Source organism: Primulina eburnea, chromosome 18, assembly GCF_022965805.1.
Source record: "Primulina eburnea isolate SZY01 chromosome 18, ASM2296580v1, whole genome shotgun sequence".
Lineage (NCBI taxonomy): Eukaryota > Viridiplantae > Streptophyta > Magnoliopsida > Lamiales > Gesneriaceae > Primulina > Primulina eburnea.
This window is the reverse complement of record NC_133118.1, coordinates 9793118-9800243: the sequence shown is the minus strand read 5'-3', so window position 1 is coordinate 9800243 and position 7126 is coordinate 9793118.

The window sequence follows — 7126 nt, the reverse complement described above, 5'->3', positions numbered from 1 at the left end:
CCGCAGCATAGCTACATGAAAAACATCATGTATTCCAGATAATGAAGGTGGTAATGCTAGTCGATAGGCTCGATCTCCTATCTTTTCTAGAATCTCATAAGGACCCACATATCTTGGAGACAATTTCCCTTTCTTGCCAAATCTGAAAACACCTCTGAAAGGAGAAATCTTCAGGAACACTCGGTCTCCTGCCTCAAATACCAACAGTCTACGTCGAAGGTTGGCATATTTGGCTTGTCGATCCTGAGCTGCCTTCATTTTCTTCTGAATCAATTTCACTTTCTCAGTCATATCTCTGATCATGTCAGGTCCAGTTTCAGGAACTTTAGAGATATCATCCCAATAAAGCGGGGATCTGCATTTCTTTCCGTACAACGCTTCGAATGGAGCCATCTCAATACTCGTCTGATAGCTGTTGTTGTACGAAAATTCACAAAGAGACAATGCATCTTGCCAATTTGTAAGGACCGTGTATCGTATTATCGTAAATCCTATGTTGATTATCGATAATTAATGAAATGGTCATGTGATTATATATATATATGAGGTATATTTTGATAAGGAAATTGAGAAAATGAATATTGTATATGAATTGAGGTTGTACGAATTGATTTGAGAGGTCGGACGCCAATTTAGTACAAACATAAATATTTGTACAGAACGTGTGGCGCCCGGGCGGTAGAAAATGACCGCCCGAGCGCCAAGGAATGAAAACTTGATATTCGAGCAGAACACCCCGCGCCCGAGCGGTAATTTTTGACCGCTCGAGCGCGGTGTAAGTTGAAGCCGGGGGAAGAATGTCTCGCGCTCGGGCGCGAGAATTCTACCGCCCGAGCGCGAGAGGCGGTGGGATGAGGATAAATTCTTCTTTCCTTTTTCCTCCGTCAGATAATTTCAGAGAATTCGAGAGACGCGAAGGAATTTTGATTTCTTTCTTCCAAATCGACTTTGAAACGCCGTCTAAACGCGAAACAAATTATATATTTGTAATCTGCGCGTCGAGGGATTCAGACTGAGGTAATTTTCTTCTAGTTTCAGCAACTTTAAATATCAAAGTGCTGGAATAGCATGTATTTGAAGTTGAAGTTCTGATATGTAGCAGAATAACCGACAAGAAACTTATATTCGAAGTCGGAATTGAATTTTGATAAGATCTGTATTTGATATGAATTATTGAAGTTTCAAAAGATATTTGAAACTCATATTTGTGATTTTGAATTATGTTATTGATTGGAATGAATATGTTATTGATGTAGATAAAGTATAATATCAGTATCTTCAGGCTACATCAATTGGAACGAATAATTGAGGTATGTTGCGACCGGGTAACATACGACAGGTATCTGTATTATATGATATATGTTGGATTGATTGGATTGGAATACGTGTCTATGTGCCTATTTGATGATTTGATGTGGCATACATGACATTGAGATTTGAGTATCGATGTACAAAATAAATGTTTTGTTAACACACATCATTTTATGCATACATCGATACATGAAATGCATGTTGAGCTATGATCCTTGGATACCCTGATATGATTTGATTGGATTCCGGGGTTTGTGAACACAATCGCTATGCCGGTATTATATGACCCGTAAAGCATAGACAATTGTGGCCCCATATGATTGGATATGAGATGTGGGATTGATGGCGCTTCGTCGACGCTATCATATGTGTATTCCCATATCGGCCGGTGTGCCAGCTCGAGCATTGATTTGATTTGATAGCGATTCGATTGATTCTGACATGTGCTCAGTGGATGGGCATTTGACCTGATACCTCCATGACATACATGCATTGCATACCATATATCATTGTTAGATATCTGTGGTATATATGATTGGTTGTTCCATACGGAGCTTTGAATTTAGATACTATTTTTAGTATTTAAATATTAGAAGAGATATTTTGGGCTCGTTGTAAAGAAATTTTAAACTCGTTTTCCGCTGTGATTACTTAACCCTAATCAATTTGTGTTGTAATAACGATTAGGAGCTAAGGGCTCCACACAGTATGGTATCAGAGCATAGTTGGGAATGCTCTATTGAGTCTTGTGTACACTTGAATAGGCACAAATGAATTGTGCGTATGTGTTTGACTTATTTGTATTACTTGCTCTTATGTGATTTGATTTGAGTAAGTATCTGATGAGGTTGATGATATGAGATGATGAGATTATGAATTGATATGAAATTGTGATATTCATCTTTTGATTTGTAGATGGATCACACAAATGAAACTGCGAGTAGCAGTACTGAGAGGATTGTTGGGCAATTTGAAGGATTGTCCATGGATGTTGTGATGGCTCGATTCCAGGATCTGAAACCACCGAGGTTCTTTGCCACTGAGAGTGCCGAAAGAGCTGAGGCCTGGCTAAAGGATATCGAGCACTTGTTTAATATTGTTGAGTATTCCAAGGCTCGGAGACTAAAACTTGCTTTGTATCAGCTGAAAGACCGAGCTAAATCTTGGTGGGAAGCCGCTGAGATTGGATTGAAAGAGGCCGGGACTGAAGTCACATGGGATGTCTTCAAGGCCCAGTTTTTGGAGCAGTATTCCCCTCCTTCCTATTATACTGCTCAGGAGAATGAATTTAATAATCTGCAGCAGGGAATGATGACTGTTGCAGAGTATGCTTCTAAATTTTCTACTTTGTTGAAGTATGCACCTCACGTAGCTGGGAATGCGAGGGCAAAATATAACAGGTTTGTAAATGGTTTACATCCTGCTTTGTGTACATATGTTGTTTCTGGATTGCCTACCAGCTACGCAGAGGCAGTTGAACGAGCTAAGGCAGCCGAGGCTGGACTTAGGCGGGGAGGACCACAATACACTCCTCCACCACCAGTGTCAGCTCAGCAGCCTACTTTGAGGCCGAGAGGTAAGAAGTTCAAGAAGACTGGCTCTGCTTCTTCGTCTTCTTCGAGTTTGAGTGGATCACAGCGAGGGATTTCTGTGATTGCTCCCTATTGTAGCCATTGTGGGGGTAAACATACTATCGAGCAGTGTCGAGGTATGTTTGGTACTTGTTATCAATGTGTGCAGGAAGGCCATTTCTCTCGAGTATGTCCGAACAGGGGTACGACTTCTGCTGAACCCCAGCCAGGATTTAGAGGTGGCCCTAGTATGATGAGACCTGCTGTTCCTGTTCCATCTTTTCAGCAGTCGAGTGTCCCACGATATCGAGGACCGGGTGGTCAGAGTGCCCAAGTTCCTCCTCAAGTGAGAGTGTACGCCATGACTGAGGATCAGGCGAGAGAAGCTCCTGGAGGTGTGATTGCAGGTATTTGCACGCTTTGCAATTATCCTGCACGTGTTTTATTTGATACAGGAGCATCTCATTCATTCATATCTCATGCATTTGTTGCATCTCACGATATTGAGTGTACCCCGTTGTATGATACTTTGTCGATAGCCACGCCAGCAGGGAAGATTATTTTGTCTGAAAAAGTTGTGCATAATTGTGTATTAATATATAAGGATAATGTGATATTTCTGAATTTGATTGTCCTCCCTATGCACGACTTTGATTGTATTGTTGGCATGGATATCTTGACGACAAATCGAGCTACTGTTGATTGTTGTCACGGAGTGGTTCGATTTAGACCGATTGATGGACCCAAGTGGAATTTTTATGGCAAGGGTTCCCAAGCCAAAATTCCATTGGTATCTTCCTTGGAAATGTCTCGATTGTTGACTAGCGGAGATGAGGGTTATCTTATCTACGCTATTGATATTTCGAAGAAGGAATCTTCTTTATCTAAGATTCCAGTTGCGAAAGAATTCCCGGATGTATTTCCCGATGAGATTCCTGATTTTCCTCCTCATCGAGAAGTTGAGTTTAGTATTGATCTTGTGCCGGGGACTGCGCCTATTTCTAAAGCTCCTTATCGCATGGCACCCCTGGAATTGAAAAAATTGAAAGAACAATTACAGGATCTTCTCGATAAGGGATATATTCGACCGAGTGTATCGCCTTGGGGAGCTCCAGTTTTATTTGTTCGAAAGAAAGATGGTACGATGCGAATGTGTATCGACTATAGGCAGTTGAATCGGGCTACTGTGAAAAACAAGTACCCACTTCCTCGTATTGATGACTTGTTTGATCAGCTTCAAGGTACTTCTGTTTACTCGAAGATTGATCTGCGTTCTGGCTATCATCAAGTACGAGTTCGAGACGAAGATGTGCCCAAAACTGCTTTTCGTACGAGGTATGGCCACTATGAATTCTTGGTTATGCCTTTTGGTCTTACGAATGCTCCTGCTCTTTTTATGGATTTAATGAATCAGGTCTTTCGAGATTATCTAGACCGATTTGTTATTGTATTTATCGATGATATTCTTGTGTATTCGAAATCGAAAAGGAGCATGTTGAATATCTGAGACTGGTACTTCAAACTCTTCGTACTAGTCATTTGTATGCCAAATTGTCCAAATGCGAATTCTGGATGGACAAAGTGGTATTTCTGGGCCACGTCATTTCGAGACATGGCATATCTGTTGATCCTACGAAGGTTGAAGCTGTATTGAATTGGCCGAGACCTACGAATGTTCCTGAGATCCGTAGCTTCATGGGTTTAGCTGGTTATTATCGTCGTTTTATTGAAGGATTTTCGAAGATAGCTAAACTTATTACTCAACTGACACAGAAGAATCAGAGATTCATTTGGTCAGATGAATGTGAAGCTAGTTTTCTTGAATTGAAGACGAGATTGACCACAACACCTGTGCTTACTATTCCATCAGGTACCGGAGGATTTGTGGTGTGTACAGATGCGTCTGGTAAAGGTTTGGGCTGTGTTCTGATGCAACATGGCAAGGTGGTTGCTTATGCGTCTCGTCAATTGAAATCTCATGAAACACGTTATCCTGTTCATGATCTCGAATTGGCTGCCATTGTATTTGCTTTAAAGATCTGGCGCCATTACTTGTACGGAGAAAAGTTTGTTATTTATTCGGACCATAAGAGTCTGAAATATCTATTTTCTCAATCTGATTTGAATATGAGGCAACGCAGGTGGATGGATCTCCTGAAGGATTTTGATTGTGAGATTCAATATCACCCTGGATCGGTGAATGTTACTGCGGATGCCCTGAGCCGTAAAGTTTATGATTCTGTTTTAGCTTCTATCAATGTCGCCAAAGTATACGAGGATATTTGTACTTCTGGTTGGACTTTCCACTCGAATTGGAATTCTGTCACTGTTTCAGCATTGCAAATTGAGCCGAATTTGATATCGAAAATACGAAAGGCCCAACGAAGCGATGCTCAGATCCAAAAGTCGAAAGAACTGGTATCTGCTGGACATCAGTCTGGATTCCAGATTCCTTCTGATGGTTCTTTACGACTTAATGGTCGGCTGGTAGTTCCTGACGACTCTGATTTGAAATATGCCCTTCTTCGAGAAGCACATTGTAGCAAATACAGTATTCACCCTGGAGGTCGAAAGATGTATTTTACACTGAGACCTCAATTCTGGTGGAAACGTATGAAGAAGGACATTGCTGAGTTTATTTCGAAATGTCTTGTCTGCCAGCAAGTGAAAGCCGAGAGAATGAAACCTGGAGGATTGCTCCATAGTCTTGAAATCCCGAAATGGAACTGGGAACATATTGCTATGGATTTTGTGACCCATTTACCTCGTTCACCCAAGGGCTGTGATGCTATTTGGATTATTATTGATCGGCTTTCGAAATATGCACATTTTATTCCGTATGAGCGGACTTATCATTATAAGAGAATGGCCCGTTTATACATTGAGAATGTTGTGAGACTGCACGGTGTGCCAGTCTCGATTGTATCTGATCGTGATCCCAGATTTGCTTCTAAATTCTGGGGTAGTTTCCAAGAAGCGATGGGTACGCGTTTGGCTATGAGCACTGCTTATCATCCTCAAACAGATGGCCAAACTGAGCGTACGATTCAGACTCTAGAGGATATGTTACGTGCGATTGTGATGGACTTCAGAATGGGATGGCAAGATGCCTTACCATTGGTGGAATTTTCGTATAATAATAGCTTTCAGACGAGCATCGGTATGGCACCGTTTGAAGCTCTATATGTGAGACGATGTAGATCACCGTTATTCTGGGATGAAATTGGTGAGAGACAATTGACTGGACCTGAAATGATACAGGAAATGAACGATAAGGTTCAGTTGATTCGGCAGCGGATGAAAGCTGCTCAGGATCGTCAAACGAGTTATGCGAACAAACGAAGACGACCCTTGGAATTCCAGAAAGGTGACAGAGTGTTTTTGAAAATATCTCCCTTTAGAGGCACTGTTCGATTCGGCATGCGAGGGAAGTTATCTCCTCGATATGTTGGTCCATACGAGATTCTTGATTGAGTTGGTGATCTTGCGTATCGATTGGCATTGCCACCAGCTCTATCTGCCATTCACGATGTATTTCATGTTTCTATGCTGAGGAAATATGAACCAGATCCATCACATATACTTGCACCTGACGAGGTTGAACTGGATCCTTCTCTTTCCTATGTCGAACAACCTGTTCGTATTATGGATCAAAAGGAGAAGATATTAAGAAATAAATCGATTCCTCTAGTACGAGTACAATGGACACGACATAGTGTTGAAGAGTCGACGTGGGAATTAGAGAGCAAGATGCGAGATTCGTATCCGCATTTGTTTGATTCTACGACATCTATTCCATTGTATTCGATGTATTCTGATCCTTATTCTGATTTTAGTTTTGATATGTACTATAACTGGTGACATATATATGTTTACCAATGTTATGTATATAGAAATATTTGAGATTTCGAGGACGAAATCTTTTAAGAGGGGGAGAAATGTAAGGACCGTGTATCGTATTATCGTAAATCTTATGTTGATTATCGATAATTAATGAAATGGTCATGTGATTATATATATATATATATATATATATATATATATATATATATATATATATATATATATATATATATATATATGAGGTATATTTTGATAAGGAAATTGAGAAAATGAATATTGTATATGAATTGAGGTTGTACGAATTGATTTGAGAGGCCGGGCGCCAATTTAGTACAAACATAAATATTTGTACAGAACGTGTGGCGCCCGGGCGGTAGAAAATGACCGCCCGAGCACCAAGG